Raw genomic sequence first — 18,613 nt, forward strand, 5'->3', positions numbered from 1 at the left:
TGCATTCAGGACACAGGCACGCATCTGAGTTCTTCATTCGATGGTGGAATGTGTACAATAGATCTAAAACCAACAAAGTCACTAGTAATGCAACAGAATGGGGGCACAAGTCTTTATAGACCACCATCCCAAATGTTATCAATTCTTAAAATTCTAAAGAAGACAACAACCAAGAAAGAAGGCAAATACAATCCCCAGCCCAAACTCTCTCCCCTAAAGTTTCCATGCAGAAAAGAGAAATGCACACTACAAAAGCCTTCCTGTTGCAAACCCTACAAGGTGCAATAGATTAATTGGAAAAACAGTTAAAACAACTTAAAACTATCTAACAATGGTGGGAGAGCTTTGATGCTGCATAAGATGGCGTGCAGAAGCAGAGCTTCAGATCACAGAGCTGTTTGAAAAGTTTGCCCGGGCTGGAATCCCTTATATTTTTAGCCATGAAGACCATTTTTTGATTGTAAAATGGGCTGGGTTGCAGTGGTGATACTCTTTTTTTCAATAGTTTTCTCAATGCACAATATCTATTACATTCTGCTTCATTTTCCTCTCAAATTGGCCACCATTTTGCCTCTCATCTTTCCTCTGAAGAGTGCAATTGGAAAATGTGCTGCCTCTCACTATATTAATGTATAGGTATCTAGATAGAGCAATCAAATCACCTCTGCCTTTGTATCAGTCTATTTTAAATTCTAAGACACCTCTCCTGAGTCTTTTGGGAAGATACTGTATTATTTATTGTTTTAAAATTCAATTGACTCCAGACCTTCTTTGGATATATTTACTGGCCTTAAATGTTTGAGGCATTCCCTCATGTTTCAACCTTCTACTACTGTATACGGGAAGAGCTAAGAGAATTGGTTCCTGTCATATGCCTAGTTTTTTGTGCAGTTTCTAAGGCATTGTGGCCCACATGCATCAAGCATTTTTGGAGTCGCAAACGGTGCGATTCCTTAAAATCGGCCGTTTGCGATTCCAAAAATGCATTTTGGAATGCATCAAGCATTTTTAGAAATCGTAACATTTTTGCGATTTCTAAAAATGCGATTGCTTTTAAGAAATCACAAATTTGCGATTTCCTAAAAGCAATGCATGAATACTTTTTAAAATGCGAATTCGCAATTAGAGGGACAAATTTACCGAGTAGTTCAACTACTCGGTAAATTTGCAAAAACTGTAAATAATGCAGAAAATGCATTTTTAAAACATTCATGTTACGGACACACATGTCCTTAGGACATGTGTGTGTGCAACATGATGCGAAAAATACATTTCAGGGGTGCATGGGGGGGTCATTTAGACCCCCCTCTCCACCCTTGAAATGGATTGAGGAATTCCGATTTTCAAATTGCGAATTCGCAATTCCCATTCATTCCTATGGGCCTTTTGGCCCATAGGAATGAATGGGAATTGCGAACTCGCAATTTGAAAATTGCATTTTTATGCGATTCGGTAAAAATAGCGATTTCTACCAAATTGCATAAAAATGGAAAAAATAATCATGCATAGGCTTTTGCGATTTCTAAATTGCGAATCCCTATTTATCGCAATTTAGAAATCGCAAAAGCCGAGATTGATGCATGTGTAGGCCTTTGTTACTGGGATTATTCTTCATTTTTACAAAAGTGTAGAAAAGCCAGTGTCTTGAACTAATAAGATGAATCTCCCTTTATTTAGAATGACAAAATCTGGGTTAGCTGTATCCACATTAACACCCTGTAAGACCCACCATCTCCTACTAAGCCCTGCCACTGTCCAACCATGGAGATTCTTTTAGAGAAGATTAGAGCTCTTAAACCAGGGGTCTCCAACCTTTTTTGTACTGAGAGCTACTTCTGATCAGTTAAAATCATCATGAGATACTCAAGCCTAAGCAACTTGCGCATTGTTACCAGACACCCCCATGCCTAGCTTAATACACTTTAAGCCTAATGTCAAAAGAGCCAGATGATATGGTTTGAACACCTCTTTGTCAGTGAGAGAATGACCTTTGGGGATGTATGAACATGTGTGTGTATGAGTGGGATATGTATGCAGGTGATTGAGAGACGTGTGTTGTATGTATTTGTGGCACAGGAGATACCTTTTGCCATATGTGGCCCCATTACATGTATAGCACAAATGGGATACATTTAAAGTGCAGAACAATGTTCTGCAAAAATGTTCAGAATATGGAAAAATGTTCTCTACTTTGAATTTCTCCAACTTAAAATAATGGTTGTATTTTTCACTTATGAATATAACACTGTATCAAGAAAATCAAATTGGAGAGTTAATTTTGTTTATATGGATTCCATAAAAATCATTAAAATGTTCTCCCATTTACAAGTGTCACATTTACAAATACCAAGCATCTTGCCCCCAGTGTCTGTAGACATGGTGTCATATTTATAACAGAAAATTAAATGTGTTCAAATGGGAGGAACTGTGAGTGACTAAAGGTGCTTCCCTAAACAATAAGGGCCTCATTAAGATGTCAATTGGGAAGCATTCCTACCAACTCCTTGTCAGAATCAGTTCCAACCGATTTTGGTTTGGTGATTCCAACAAGGAGTAGGAAACGATGTTTCTGAACACTGTTCGGTCAGACTCCTATTAACTTCAACGGGAGCCTTTGTTCCAACCGACAACACAGGCTCCTATTGAAAAAAGAGGTGGTTGCGTAAAACCTTGCATACTGTGGTGAGCAGCCCATGTTGCCTTCCACACTGTGCATTGTTGTAAAGAGGGTTCCCATGGGCACCCCCACAGGCCCCAACCAGAGGCGTCTGAGTAAGAGGGGCCTGCTACGATTGCCCAAAGTCAGTTTCTGACAGCCGTTCCACATCAGACAGACCGATTTGGAAAGGCTGTCCGAATCCGACATCGTAATATGTCGGTGGTATATGCGATCCATGGACCTGTACGATTCGTTTCCGACCGATTCGGAGTCTCCAAATGCTGGTTGGAACCAAGTCGGAAAGACCGAACGGTTACCTTTTCATCGTAATCGGTTGGTCGGAAATGTATCCGAGTCGGTTGGAAACATAGGTTCCGAAACAGGTTAGGAAAATTCTGAGCATTTACGACGGACACCTTAATGTTAATGTTAATGTTTTATAGAAAACTTTTTCTTCACTTTAAATTTCTCAAATTGGATAAAAACAACTATTTTTCGGTTATAAATATGGCAGTGTCTACTGGCCACTAGGAGCATAAGGCCTGAGGCTTGTAAATGCAGCATTTTAACTGAGAGAGAAAAAAACGTAGGTGGGACCGCCACCGACAGCCTGTCGGTGGTGGTTCCACTGCCATCGTAAGCATGTTTACCGCCCGCCACATTAGGATGGCAGGCGGATGAGTATTGGGGTGAAGAGACTGACCGCCAAGGATCCAACAGGCTCAAGGAGCCCGTCGGACAGTCTGAGGGAACTCTGATCCCTACAAAGGTGGCGTGCCTGCCCGGTACCGCCATAGGGGTTCTGATGTCCCTCCCTGCCGGACATTTCATGGTGGTCAACCCACCATGAAAAGTTTGGCAGAAGGAGACATTGGGGCCCCGTCGCAGGCTCACCTTCCCTAGGCCCTCAGTTTTGGGGGGCACCTATGGTGCCCTCTACATATCCCTGTACCATGTGGTAGGCACCACATGGTGCAAGCCACGTAGTGCAGGGATATGTGTTAAGACTATTTTTTGTACTGCAGCGTGTGCTGTAGCACGTGCCGCAATATAAAATATAGGCATTGCGACTGCTGTGGTGGTGGCAGCATCCTAATGCCTATGGGGGGACCGCCGCCGAAGATGGTCTCAGAGATACATACATAGGAGACCGAAACGTCGACTTCGCCCTTATCCTACCCAATTGACAATGGTTGTAAATAGGATAGGTTTGATCAGGAGCTACAGAGTACAAGATTGGTGCATTATTGTTCTTCCTGTAGGCCTGTTTATATATTTGTACCTTAAAATATCTATGCCTCTTAATTCTTTTGATAAAATCTAAGATTTTCATATACACCGTTTGTGTGTCCTGTTTCTTGTCATATGTGTTTCATGTTAAAAAAATTGATTTTTTTACCACTGACTAAATTATATAATTATTGATTGACTCTAGTAGAGGATCATTGATTTGTCCTGTTGAGAATTTTTCTAATCATTCAAAAAGACTTCTGGAACTAATTCCCTTGGAGGCATCTCCTACCCTTTCATACATTTACCAAAGCCCCCAAGGGTATATCGGGTTGCTCACTGTTGTATACCAATACTGAGTTGACAAGGACTTTTATTTAAGAGTTAGATGCTTCAGGGGGATATTTACATGAAAGTGGCGAAGCGTGTCGTAAGCCAAGAAGGCTAACTCCTGCATCGTCACTTTAGAAACGCAGGGCTGTACCATATTTACTTGACTATGGTGCAGCCCTGCGTTTTCCCCTGCGCTGGTCCTAAATTAAGCTGTCTAGCACCAACGCAGGCACCCTTTCACCATAGTACAAGGGTGCCTGTTTTGAGGGGAAGAGGGTTTATGTGCAGTAAGGTCCCCCTTCTTGCACATAAACAATCTTTAAATGCTATTTTGTAACTTCTATGTGTGCTGCTTAATACAGCACTAATAGAAGTTGCAAAACTGCTTTTTCTTTAAATTATTGTTTATGTGCAGGAAGGGGGACCTTCCTGCACATAAACAATCATTGGTGTTTTGCTGTTTCCATTTCTGCTGCCTAAAGCAAATTGCGATTCCTTAAATGAAATGTATGAAGCACCTAAGTTGTGCGATTTCTCCTTAAGAAATCGCAAATTACTACCAACGTCAAGTTGGTGCTAATTTGCGATTTCTTTGAAAAATACACTTTTTGGCATTTTTCAAAGTGCCATGTGGCACATATACATGCCCTTATGGCACATACATGCCCTTAGGGCATGTATGTGCGCCACATGCGCACAAATGCTCATTTCAGGGGTGCATCAGGGTGTACTTTGGGCACCCTGGTACCCTTGAAATTGCATTCTCAATTTGTGATTCTCAAATTGCGAATTGCAAATTCAGAATGTCTTTTTATTCATTCCTATGGGCCTTCTGGGCCATAGAAATGAATAAAAAGGTATTCCTTAATTGCGATTTGCAATTTGCTCTTCGCAATTAAGGAATGCCCAGAAATCGCTAACTATTTGCAAATTTTTAAATACATCTCGTTTGCGATTCTCAAATAGCGATTCTCAAAAAATCGCAATTTGAAACTCGCAAATAGAGTATTTGATACATATGCCCCATATTCTTTTAATCTAAGTCTACGAGTCAGTTTAGGGACTTTGCCTAGTTACCTTCTAAGGTCACCTGTGTCTCTTGTGTTATGCCATCAATCTGCATTGATGGGCTCTTTTAACCTATTTTCCATATTCTCTAGTTCTTTGTTTACCTCACCCCGAATGCTCTGGGCAGTTCTAGTGCAGGGCCACTTCACGCCCACTTTAAAGGTGGGCGTGAAGTGGCACTTTTCGACAATTCGATTGATATATTGGTGGCAGTGCCCTCGTTCTCAGAAATTTCAGTTGCTATGGTGTCTTTTTATGCTGCATCCTCTAGTATGTTCTGCTGCAGTCTCCACATCGGGATTGCCGTACTTTTTTACCTCCAACCAAAGGTAGCAATCAGAGGCTTATTGTTGGACAGCGCAGCACTCAGTTGTTTCATTCTGAGTAGTTAAGTCACCTAAATGGGAGACCAATATTATGTCCAATCTAACGTGCAGGTTGTGAGTTCTTTAACCATGAGAGTACTCACTAGATTGTGGGTTCTGCATTCTGGGGGATAAGGGCAGTGGAGGATGAGATCTGTGCATTGTTCTATCATATTGAAACCCCCCATATTGTCAAAGGTATATGGGACTAGAAAGTTGTTCTGTGAACAAATCTAATTTGATCTGTCTTGATTTGTGTTGGGATCATATAGACTGATTAACATTATTTCTATGCCTTCCATCCTGGCATATAGTAGGATTTACCTCCCTTCAGGGTCTATGTCATTATTTATTTCCTCAAATGGCATTACAAGCCTAAAAAATATGATTGCACTTTAAGCATATCTGGAAAAAACTGTGGCAAATAATTGGCCCTTCCACCTCTTTCTCAGTCTCTCCCTCTGTAATTGGTCTATGTGAGCCATGGAACAGCACTATGGCGGTCCCTCACACTTTAAAATATGAATGTGTGGTGTATATTTTAAATTCATACTTCTAGTGGTCCAAGTGAGACAGTTGCAGTCTTGTTTTATACCTATTGTTGACTTTACTGCACTTTGTTGCTGTACACCCCTCTGACAAACCCCCAATCAACCCATCTCAGGTGCAACATATGCATGTGTTAATCAGTATTATGACCATAATGGAACTTCCCCAACGCAATGTCCCACTCAGAGCTTTCTGGCAACCACCTTCTGCCCATTAGGACCATCACCATTTTAAACAAAATAAGCCAACTCTCTAATAGGGTCATAAGGGTTCACCTCGCAGGCCTGCCCTCCAATATCTTACTAACATGCTCAGCCAAGTGAGGCGCAGCCAGTGTTTCATGTCCTTGCCCTGCTTCTCTCATTACTTCTTATATTTATGGCTATTTATTTCATAGCTGTCTATAGAGCATAGACACGAGCCTAGAGCGGGAAAGGGGATCAGAGGGCCATTCAAAGGTCATCAACTTGTCTTGTGTTGATGTCCGGCAGCTTTTCTTCTCCTCTTCTTCAGAGTTTCTTATGGCTGAGGGCTGCTGTAATTGTGATTGCTGTGTCTCTGCCTTCTCTGCTCTGGTCCATTGTAGGCTTTTTTAGATTTCCCATATCCTTGTGATGCACCTCCTTCCTCTTCGTCTTTAATCCTTTGGTTGCACAACTGTCATCCTTCAGTGTACTTCAGAGTCTCTTGCATCTAGTTCCTCTTTGTTTGGGATCCATGAGAAACCATGATTTCCCATACGAAAGCACTTTCAGCATGGCAGGGAACAGTAGCATGTATGTTACTCCCATGCGCCTCAGCTTGAGTTCTCTGCTGCTGAACAGCTGTCATAGAGTCTGAGAAAATCCACAGTGTGGCATTCCCGACCCTGTGGTGGCCCGCCACCCACACTCGCTTCAGGGTGGTGTCCTTGTCACAGTAATATTGCAGTTTGTCCATCAGTGGGTGGGTGTACTTGAGGGAGTGGGAGGTGCTTCCCGGCACGCATTCAAAGCACCCTTTTGAAGGAATAGAATTTAAGAGTCCCTGGGGCACCACCTCTTTAGGAATCCAACTTTCCAAGAACCCTAATATGTTGGTGTATTCTGATCCCTCTGGCAGGCGTACTGCTCTTATATGATTCCACCTGAACATGGCTCAAAATCTTCAGCCCAGTATATAAGGAATTGTACTCATTCTGTGAGTCCCTGACGCTGGGTTTTCATGTTGGAAGTGATTGATGTAGCTCCTCTATTGCTACCTCTGTGTGCTTTACTCTTGCTGACATTTCTTCTGATAATCTTTAAAAAGGCACACATCTACAGCTGCCATGTCAGTTTGCCTTTCAAGTGCCTCCCTCAATGCATTCATTCCTTCTAGGAGGCCGTTCAGTTTTGGTTATCTGCCTCTTTGTGGCTCATTTAATCTGGTTGCAGATTGCTATGGTTACTCGAGAGCATGGGCTGAAGTGGTTGGGGCCAAGCATGCACCTCAGGCCTCTTTATTCTGCTCATAGCTTACACCAACCAGGCTCAATCCTTGTTTTCACCCTGAGAATTGAGGTTCTAACTTCCCTGTCAGCGACTGTTGTTCAATTATATGCAACCTGCGCGTCTAGAGTGGGACCTGATCATGTACACAGAGGTCCTGATTCATGGTTCTTTAATCAAATTTGATTTAGGCCACAGTGTATTCAGAGTGTTGGCATCACCCATGCCTCCGCAGCTAAGCAGAGTTTCACCTTAATATTCCGCTTTTCGGAATCTGTGTATCAACCTACCTAACTTAAATTCTTATTGTTTTAGTCTGACAATAGTCTCTACCTGGGAGGTTCTTTTCTGCACCCCATTCTGTCTTCAGCTTCTGCTATCTCATTGATAGTATGCTGTGGGTGTGGTAGGATGTTGTTCCCTAGTGCCTTCCTATCTACTGGAAGCATGTACGCTCTCCCTTCCCACCAAGGTCTCTTTTCTCATACCTCTCTCATCTCTTTGAAGAGGATTGCTCCATCTCTCCCGCTTCCTCTACTACTTCAGCCCTCGCCGCTTGTGTTTAGGTGCCCTTCAAGGCTTAGTTCTTTATTTTTGCCTTAACTGGACCAGATCTTCATGTCCTTTTCACTTGGGCCTCAAAGGTACCTTGGGCCATGTGTCTCCTACTCAGTGGGGCAGTCAGCTCATGCCCACTTCCAAACAGGGGCAGGAAGTGAGCAGGTCTCTTGCATGGTGCTCACTTCTTCTGCCTCTCCTTGTTTGTGTGCTGAGGCTCAGGCTTTTCACTCAGACTGCTTGTGGTGCCTTCTCCTCATGCCCTACTTGCTCTGCCGTCAGGGCTCTTGATTTTGTGATTGAGTCATGTCTAGGAGTTTCTCTAGGGTCAGGACTTGTGATCATTTCTCCAGCCTCCGTGCTGCTGTGTTGCTCTTCCGCCTGGTCCTGAGTGGCAAAAGCTCCTCTGGGGTGTTCTTCTGTTAGTCCATTTGGGAGCTGTCATCTTTGTGCATCGCTCCCACCAACCAGATCTCCAGTCGTATATCCATATTCTGTTTTAAAATGTCTATAACCGTTGATCTTCATTTGGTGCCAAATCATTTACTATCAATCTCTCCTCAAAAATGTCATAGCGTTTAAGTCTTGCATAGTTTATAAATATTTGCATTATTTGCTTGGAAGAGCCTGTGGCATGTTGTGACCCTCCTTTAAACATAGGAGGATTAGATTTCTCATAGCTGGGCCAAGTCATTAGTAATAAACCACACTATCACAAAACTGTACATTCAAATCAAAGTGATCGAACAATACCTTCTACTCATATTGCACAAAATATCATTATCAAAATTCAGTAGAAAAATCAAAACTAATGCCAACAAGACTAGCATGATGTCATCAATGGGGGTCATTTAACATGTCCTGAACAATGTTCCCTCTAAGTTATTTCCTCTATATGCGGCAAAAAAGATGCTCCGTGAGCTGCAGCTAAGGCTGTGTGCGCTGTAGACCAGGAATAACTTAATACGCAAGCACAAGCAACTAAAATCAGTGGCCTAGTGAGGCTGCCGTGGGCCGTGATGCAAACCAGAAAAGAATGCCCCTCACATGTTCGGTTTATATTAAAAGACTCTCATTTGCATTAGCTTGCAGTAAGAACAGAAATCGAACTAATAATATTGACAAGCGCCGGTTTAGAGATTCTGACCCAGATGTACTATCACTTTGTGCTGAGTTTGCATCACACAAGTGACACAAACCCAGCACACAGTGTTGTGGTAGGATTTACTGTCCAAAGCAAATCATGATTTGTTTGCTAAAGTTGCCTTCAGAAACATAAGGTAGCTGTTTGCCCTACCTTGCGCTACTTTGCATCAAAGGGGCACATGGGCAACCCCCCATGGGTTTTGAGACAAATCCCTATCTACTAACATTTATAGACAGGGATTTGAGGCAAAAAATTACCTCTCCTTGAGGCAGGCGTAACAGTGAGGCAACTTTTAAAAGTCTCCATATTTTTCAAACCTTGCACATGTGTTGCACTGTACAGCACACATACAGTGGGAAAAGTCTTAAAAGATATGTTTTGTGCTTTAATTCCTCCTCCCCCTCCTCCCCCCCGTTCCAGTACAACGCCTCTACTTGACAGAAATGATTCAGAAAAGGGGGTGGTGATGAACAGAGTGTCTGAATTAAGCAGATCACTCTTACCCAGTCCAAAGATCAGGGCTTGATCCATCAACGCCAGGGACAGACTGATTTGCATATAGCCAGGTTCTGAGCTGGGATGGTGCAGTGAGATAAATAACGGTGATGGATCAAGCCCTGATCTTTGGACTGGGTAAGAGTGGTCTGCTTAATTCAGACACTCTGTTCATCATCACCCCCTTTTCTGAATCGTTTTTGGCCACTATAGGTGTGGCAGGGTATACTCAGACATGAGTCCCTTTCTCACTGCACCATCAGGATTCAAGCAAGCCGGGCCGAAGACGGCTGAAATGCCAGAAACCGGTCCCCGGTAGCTTGTCTCCTTTCTGGTGAAGAATTGGCTTGGTAGTTTAGTCTGCCCTGTTCCCATGATGCACTGGGCCAGGGACAGACTGATTTGCATATAGCCAGGTTCTGAGCTGGGATGGTGCAGTGAGATAAATAACGGTGATGGATCAAGCCCTGATCTTTGGACTGGGTAAGAGTGGTCTGCTTAATTCAGACACTCTGTTCATCACCACTCCCTTTTCTGAATCTACTTGACAGAAAGCGCACACCCTTGGACTAAGGTCAGGGCCACTGGAATTATGCAATTCTGGGGATGTGGCCATTTCCTCATAACTATGGCTTTGCCAAGTGTCAAACAATACATCATCTGCTGTATAATCTGCATAATTTAACCCCCAAAAATAGTTTCTAGCACAAATGGATCAAAAGTTACCAAAACTGTGACTACTCTTATTGCTGCAAAGAGGAAGATCCTACTCAAAAGTTGACTGGTCAACTTTCTGTTGTGAATTGGTATATGTGGGTGTTAAATTGGTACTAATGAAGTTGAACATTTGCCCAGACTGTTAGCATGTGTGAAAATGAAAAAATAATAAAATAATACCGTCTAAAAAGTGCATCTTTTCTTGGTGCATTATTTGAACCTGACACATGATTTTGTCCTCTTCTGCCTCGCAATTCCAGTGGCCCTGACTTTGGTGCAAGGTAGAGGTGGGTGAGCCAAAAAATTAACAGAGACAGCTTAAGTTGGCTCTGGAGCTTAAGAGCCTATGCAAAAGCCGAGCCTTGAAAAGATGCAGCATGTCAATCATGCAACACAGATAATGTTAGAATATGGTAAGGTGTATTTAAAATTCAAAAAATGTAAATGTGGAAGTGTTTCATCTTATTCTGAGCCACCGAAATTTTGTGATTCTGCGGCTGCAGCTTTTTTCACTTAATTATGAATTTGCTGCATTTGCCACATAATCCATCATCCGCTCGAGAATCTGCAGATTTTAACAAAAAATATTGTTTCTAGCTCAAACTGATCAAAAGTTACAAAAAATGTGGCAACGTGTTCGCTTGCAATGGAAGGTCATTCGCAAAGGCCAACTGGTCATCTTTCAGTTACTTATTTCTGAATTTGGTTGTTACATTGGTAGTCATGAGGTGAGATATTTTCACAGACAGTATTACCAATTGTAAAAAGGACAAAACTATCAAGTAATACTATCGGAAAATGCGGCACACAATGCCACTTAATTTGCCTTTTTTGCCGCATAATTTAGTCAACCCTGCAGCATAATTTGGTGTTCTCCTGCCACATAATTCCAGTGAGAGTTTTTAAACATGAAATAGGAAATATTTCTGCACACCACTTCCTTACCTGTCACCATAGTGATTGTTTTTAAAATTACAACTGAAGAATTGTGTACCTGTTAGCTATTTAGCTGCACGCTGTACCTAAATATCCACTTACCTGCATGCACATAGGGTTTTAGAAGTGGGACTGTTCCTTCTGCCTCCTGACCCCTGAACCGGCACTGCAGCCAATCGCGGTGTGTGGAGGGCGGGGCAGAGACGGGACACACGGAGAGTCGAGCGGTTAGCGCTCTAGACCTCCTGCATTTCAGGGCTATTTAGCCCCTCGTCGGCCCCAGCGCACAGCGTTGGCGCGCAGGGTGGCGCCTATTCCTGCGCCTAAGACGAGCCAAAGACCAGCCCATCTGCGCCCGTCCGCGACAGGACGGGGCTAGGGGCAGGAGAATATGGCGATCTCCCCTGTCATCTTGGAGACCCCCTGCACTAAGCGGCTTACATATACTCCACAGGTATTATTTGACATACGTAATCACCTACCGGCTGCTTGTGATGCAAAGATAGAAACCCACCTAGAAGGACCATTTGCGTGCCAGGCATGCCGCACACAGTTCTGCCTTGATGTAGAGGAAACTGGCAACAGCGGGATCCAACCGCTAGGCTAATTACAGTGCAAAAATGTGTCCCTGGATCTATCATAGAGGACAATCCCCCTTCGGGGAGCAAAAACCTGCTCTGTAATACACGATCACTAGTAAAGCATGCCATACAGGTCTGGGATCTGATATCAACAGAGAAACCTGACCTATGTTTCTTAACGGAAACTTGGCTCAAGCCTCACTTAGTCCCAGCAATCACACTAGGCATCCCGATGGGATATAAAATAATCAGAATGGATCGCCCTAATAAAATAGGAGGGGGGTGGCTATTGTTTATAGAGAGGAACTAAATATTACTACTCTGGAGGAAATCAGCACCCCACAGATGGAACTACTGATCTTTAAACTCAGTTCCACATCTAGGGAACATAGAAAGGGCGCTTTGGTATATCGCCCTCCAGGCCCGAGTGGGAATTTTTCCATTGCCCTCATAGAGGCCCTAGCATCATTTGTAGAGGAAAATCAAAACTTCCTGCTAGTAGGGGACTTCAATATGCACGGGGAGTTAGATAAATGCACAGAGGTTAGAACCCTCCTAACGGATCTTGATTCTTTAGGTCTCAAAAAGATTAACCATGGACCCACACATGAGGCAGGCCATACTTTGGACCTAGTGTTTTCCAACTCACCCCAACTACATGCACAGTATCTACCCAGGTAGAATGGACTGACCATTTTATATTAAAGTTCTACACCTATGCCATGGATAAGCCACGTATACAGACCACCTTGGCTAGTAAAAGAAGACCCTGGCATAAATTAACGGCGGATACTTTTAGAGAGGTGTACAAAGCCCCCCTGCCCAATGACTACTCAGGAAACATGACCACTGAGCTCCAGCGGTTTGAGAAGACAGTTAGTGAAGCAATAAATTCCACCATCCCGCTGAAAACATACAAACCCCGCCATGCAGATAGACAAGAGATATGGTTCTCCGAAGACCTGAGACTGCTGAAACAAAAAACCAGGAAGCTGGAAAAAGTATGGAGACAGTCTCGAAGGCTGGATGATAAGGAACACCACAAAACCTCACTTAGGGCATACCACAAAGCCATTAGGGCAGCTCGGAAAAACTACATTGCTACACAACTAACAGAGGCTGGGAAAGACTCCAAAGTGCTGTATAAAATCCTACAAACATTTACCAGACCAGCAGCATGTGAAACCATAGAGGTTGCATACCAAGATCTATGTGAGGAGATCGCTCTATTCTTTATGAAGAAGATTGATACAATCTATGAAAAGATAGTAGCCTCGAAGGCAAGTGAGGTAGCCGAAATCAACCTTTCCCACAACAACACACAACAGAAACCAAATTCCCACTGCCTTAAAAGCTTTCCCCCTATCTCTTTAGAAGAGGTCACTGCATTAATCACTCAGATTAAGAGTGGTAGCCCTCAGGACATCATCCCAGCCCACATTTTGCCTATGTTGGCAGAAGTCCTTCGGCCAGGAATTCAACAGCTAATTAATCTATCTCTTAGTACTGGAGAGGTCCCGAGAGACTGGAAAAGGGCGCTAGTGAGACCGTTGAGGAAGAACACCGCTATTCCCTGGACCAAATTTACCAATTTAAGACCTATCTCTCTTCTCCCCTTTATGGGCAAAATCATAGAGAAATTTGTCAATAGGCATTTGTCAAAATACATCGAAAAGACAAATGGACTGGACCCCTCCCAGTCGGGTTTCAGGCCAAGACACAGCACCGAGACTACTTTGCTGTCAGTCGCAGACGATCTACACATGTTCCAGGATAAAGGCTACTCTGTTATCTTGGTTCTGTTAGATCTGTCTGCGGCGTTTGACACCGTGTCATATGACATCATGACCACCAGGCTTGTTAACATCGGCCTGGAAGACAAGGCTCTGGCCTGGTTGAGGAGTTTCTTTACAGATCGCACCCAAACAGTCACCTTGGGTGCTTATCGGTCAGAGGAGTTGGGAATCTCGAAGGGGGTGCCACAGGGCTCTTGTTTGAGCCCTACCCTTTTTAACATCTATGTGGCCCCCCTAGCGAACATCATGAGATCCCATGGGTTCATCCCTGTGTCATATGCGGATGACACCCAACTCCTCTTTCCTTTTAAATCCCTCACGGATGAGGTCAGGAACTCCTTTTCCCAGGGGATGAAGGCATTGGCTCACTGGATGGCATCTAACCTCCTGCAATGCAATGTTGCAAAGATGGAGGTGATGCTGTTCGGTGAGGCCAAACTCCTGTGGTCCCCCGACTGGTGGCCGCAAGATCTTGGCCCAGTCCCTGAGCCCAAGCAGGGGGTTAAGAATGTCGGTGTTCGTCTATACCAGGAACTTTCTCTCAAGCAACATGCCAATCAAGTGGTGGGGTCCTGTTTCCACATCATTGGGATGTTGCGGAAAGTATTCCCTCTGCTTCCTGACTCAACCAGGAAAACCTTAGTACAGGCCTTAGTGTTGAGTCGCTTAGACTACTGCAATGGGTTACTTCTTTCAGCTAACGAGGGAGTAATCTCTAGATTGCAGGTAGTTCAAAACACAGCGGCTCGCCTTGTTCTAAACCGGCCCCCCCGCACCCCCTCCAAACCCCTTTTGACCACTTTGCATTGGCTTTCCATCAAACAGAGGGTGAAGTTCAAGGCCTGTTGTATCATACACAAGTGTCTTCAGAGGAAAGGCCCCATGTACCTGTCTAATAAATTCTCTCTCTATGTACCCTCGCGATCCCTGAGATCTAGCGAACAGGCTCTGCTGCGGGTACCTAGAGCAAAAAAGGCAAGACAAGGCGATAGAGCACTTTCCATTGCTGGTCCAATGCTGTGGAATACCCTCCCACTTTCCTTGAGACTCTGTAAGGAGCACTTCCCCTTTAGGAGACATCTAAAAACCTTTTTATTTCAAAATTGATATGTTACACTGCCAGTACTGTTTATTTGCAATAAGGCTGCCAAAGGCGCAGAGATACTCCTTCGGGACGTGATCCTAGCGCGATACAAACATGCAAATGAATAAATAAATAAATTAGAAAGCCAATTCTATTAGTGCACTGAAAGGCAAGTCAAGGACTATGTGTACCCTATATGGGGCCTGGATTATAATTATTGATGGAGCAACTTTCTAGGCTATTAAGTCAAACACAAGAGACGTTTTGTATATTGCAAGGCCTGTTCGCCCTCATCTGAAGGTGCCCTCATTTGCGAAGTTGAACAAAAAGGAGGATCAGCAGATTTGCCTATTGTTTAAGCTGAAAGTTTCATTTTTTGCAGTTATGTATCCCCCAGTTCCAGAGTCAGCAGCTCTGTCAGTAACACCATATACTCATCCTCTTATTGGTGTGAAACACAATCATACACATGTCTATTTCACATTGCCTCCTGCAGCCTCTTAAAAAACTCAAAGAACTAGCCCCTTTCTGTTTGATGAATTTGCAGGGACTCCTGGTGAACAGCCTGTGACAAACAGAGAAAAAGGGTTTTCAAATCTTCTTTTTATGTTTTAAGGCCCTAGGAGCAGCGAGCGCGCTCCCAGAGAGAGTCAGGGCGCTGGAAGAAGAAAGATTGTGCGTGTGTTCAAGGCCATGAGTGATGTAATATTGGAGGTCATTAGCAATGCATGATGTGGGAGGATGTTATGGTTAGTTCAAATCTGCTGCCCTCTCTATTATCTTCTGTAAAAGAGATTGCAATATCTTAGCTATCACAACACTTGATTCATACCCTCCTCCCAACGTATAATAGTCACGTTCATGCCAAATAGTTTCACCTTTTAGCACAGACAGATCTTCCAGGATGGGCTGTGGTGATGCTATAATATTTTAAAATCACCTCAAGTTCAACATTGAAACTCAATATTTCTCCTCATTTGAAAAACTGACTCTCCACCTTCCCTAAAAAAATGACATACTTGGTAAAATAGGCCTCATCTATCATTCCCCCAGAATGGTACAAATCTTGCAAAAAAACTCACAGAATTAATTAAGTAAGTAAGTAAGTAAGTTTATTTGTGTAGGTTAAAAACATTTACAATATTCACATCAAAGACATGGCACAGCAAAATCCTTAAGTTTAGCTCGAAAAGCTTAGCTTAAAACAACTGGTTAGTGTCAGACAATAAAAATACATATTCTGATTGGAAAGGTCCATCCCTTTCTCAGTTTAGATAGGGTCTAAAACTATTCCTGTAAGACTCCGTTAGATATCCAGACTTCGGACTGGCTTTAAATTCTATCCATTTAAGACATTGAGACAGAGCTGAGGTCTGCCTCTATAATCTAGCCATGGACTACCACTGTCACCCCCTCAATCCTCCTCTTCCACACTATGTTCATGCCAATTTACCCCTGACTTATGTTGACTTCTCCCGCCTAATGCCCTTGTACTGCTCATTCAATCTACCTTCTATACATTGCCGTAATCTATACTTCACTCTTTGCCTTTTATTGCATACTTGCTTTTACTGCACAGTGGAACACGCTCTGAAATCCTACACTGGGGTGAGTGCCAGGTGGTGGGAGTGCAGGGTGCAAGGGGTTGGGGAGGACAGAGGGATAGGGGGTCAGGAATGAATTAAGCATGGGGTGCAGGCAGAAAGTGGTTTGGAGCCCAGGGTGCAAGGGTGTGTGGAGAGCAGGGCGAAAGGTGGTGGGGAGTGTACGGTATACATGTATGGGGATTGTAGGGCTAAAGGGGGTTTAGAGAGTACTCAATCCAAGGTTTTGGGAAGCACAAGTTCAAGGGGCAGGAGAAGGCGGGGCCAGCATGCTGGTAGGTGGTGGGGAGCAAAGGATGCAAGTCGTGGGAGAATACAGGATGGATTGAGCAGACAGGGTCAAGTGTTTTGGAAATGTAGGGCAGAATTCGGGAGTGCAGAATACAAAGGAGAGGGCAGGGTGCATGCAGGGTACAGAAGTAAGCAGAGAGACAAAGGGGAGAACAGTAAGATGGAGTCCAGGTGCTTAGAGCAATAGTGAAAGTAAGTACACAGGAGCATTGACCGGCCCTGGAGCTTTAGTGTCGTGTTTCTAATGACTATTCTTTATTCTTAAATTACTACTTATGAACAGATTTCTGCCCTAGGTCTTCCAACTCATCTCAAGGTCTGTACCGATGATTATTATTAGACTGTCGGATCATATCTATAGTTTCACCTACTTATCGAAGAGATTTCACCTACCTCAAATTGTACACTTCCACAGTTGTGCCTCTCTTGATTACGTTGTTGTTTGCATCCCATCACTTGTAAAGCACTCTGATACCCTCCCCTGTCATGTTCGCGTTATATAAATCTTTTTAAATTAATAATGACACTGTGACACATCTTGTGTTCTCTCTTTATCAGATATATATTGACTCACAATGCCCATGCATGAGGAGCTACCCTCCTACCGTCTTTGGTCCCCTCTCTCCTCGTCCTTCAGGCTTCAGCTCCTACCCCACTTTAGTCCATTTCTTTGCTGAGTCTTTTAGGTTTCCGGGTTGTTCTCTTCGATTTGAAAATGCTGGGTCTGGTTTCTGTTTCTGTTTAAAAATATCTTTATTGCATTTTGTCAAACACGTATGTTACATTTAGGGAAAGAAATAGGGAAAAGGAAGGGCGAAGGGCTTGGATAGGACATGGAATGGATGGCCATTTCAATTACAATAAAAGGTACGGCTGTTATTATCGGAACATTTGTCCCCTATAGTAAACCTCAAGGCCATACAGCAGCCTACTGGCCATGAATTTCCTTCTTAGTACGTTACCTATGCATCAGCTGTCCATAATTCCATCCTTTAGTGTTCAGGCAGATACAAGAAGCTGTACATATCTATATTACACCTGGCCATCCAGTTCAGTTACAAATTGAGGCAAAATCAGATAAAAACAATTCTATTACAATCAAACATACAACAAACAAAGAAAACTATTGTCATAACTTCACACCTCGGCCAATATATATATATAAAGGAGATGCACCACAAACCCAGTCATCCCACTGTCCATGTATCGCCCCGCCCCCCTAATATTTAAAGAAATTATTGTTTATGTCTGCCCTTCCCTAACTCATGCATGTCCTAGGCATGACCACCCTCCTCGTCCCGGTTCTCATAGCCGTTCAAACCAGGGGAGTCATGCGAACGGGGTCTCGCAGCTGGGTCCTGCCCACTAGCCTCTTGTGAAGAGCTGGGCTCTCTACCGCATCTGCACGTGTCAAGTTAGCAAGTATGTGCAGCCCAGCTATTTCCTCTCTGTGTAATGACGTGCTTTCCGCACATGCCCATACTAAAAGTGAGCTTCTCCAGCTGGCTACTGCAGGGGGGTCGGCATGCTTCCATTTTTTAATAATTAACCTTTTAGCTACAATGAAGCCCAAATCAATAAACCTAGTTGTGACCCTATGCTTTTTTGGTCTGGAGTAGGAACCGAGCACACACACCTCCCATGTCTGTGGTAACGTTCTTTCAGTGCAGCTTGTAAGCGCCGCACTGACCTCTTTGCAATAGGTACTCAAGAAGGAGCAGGACCATAGCA

Source organism: Lissotriton vulgaris, chromosome 8 (assembly GCF_964263255.1).
Source record: "Lissotriton vulgaris chromosome 8, aLisVul1.2, whole genome shotgun sequence".
Lineage (NCBI taxonomy): Eukaryota > Metazoa > Chordata > Amphibia > Caudata > Salamandridae > Lissotriton > Lissotriton vulgaris.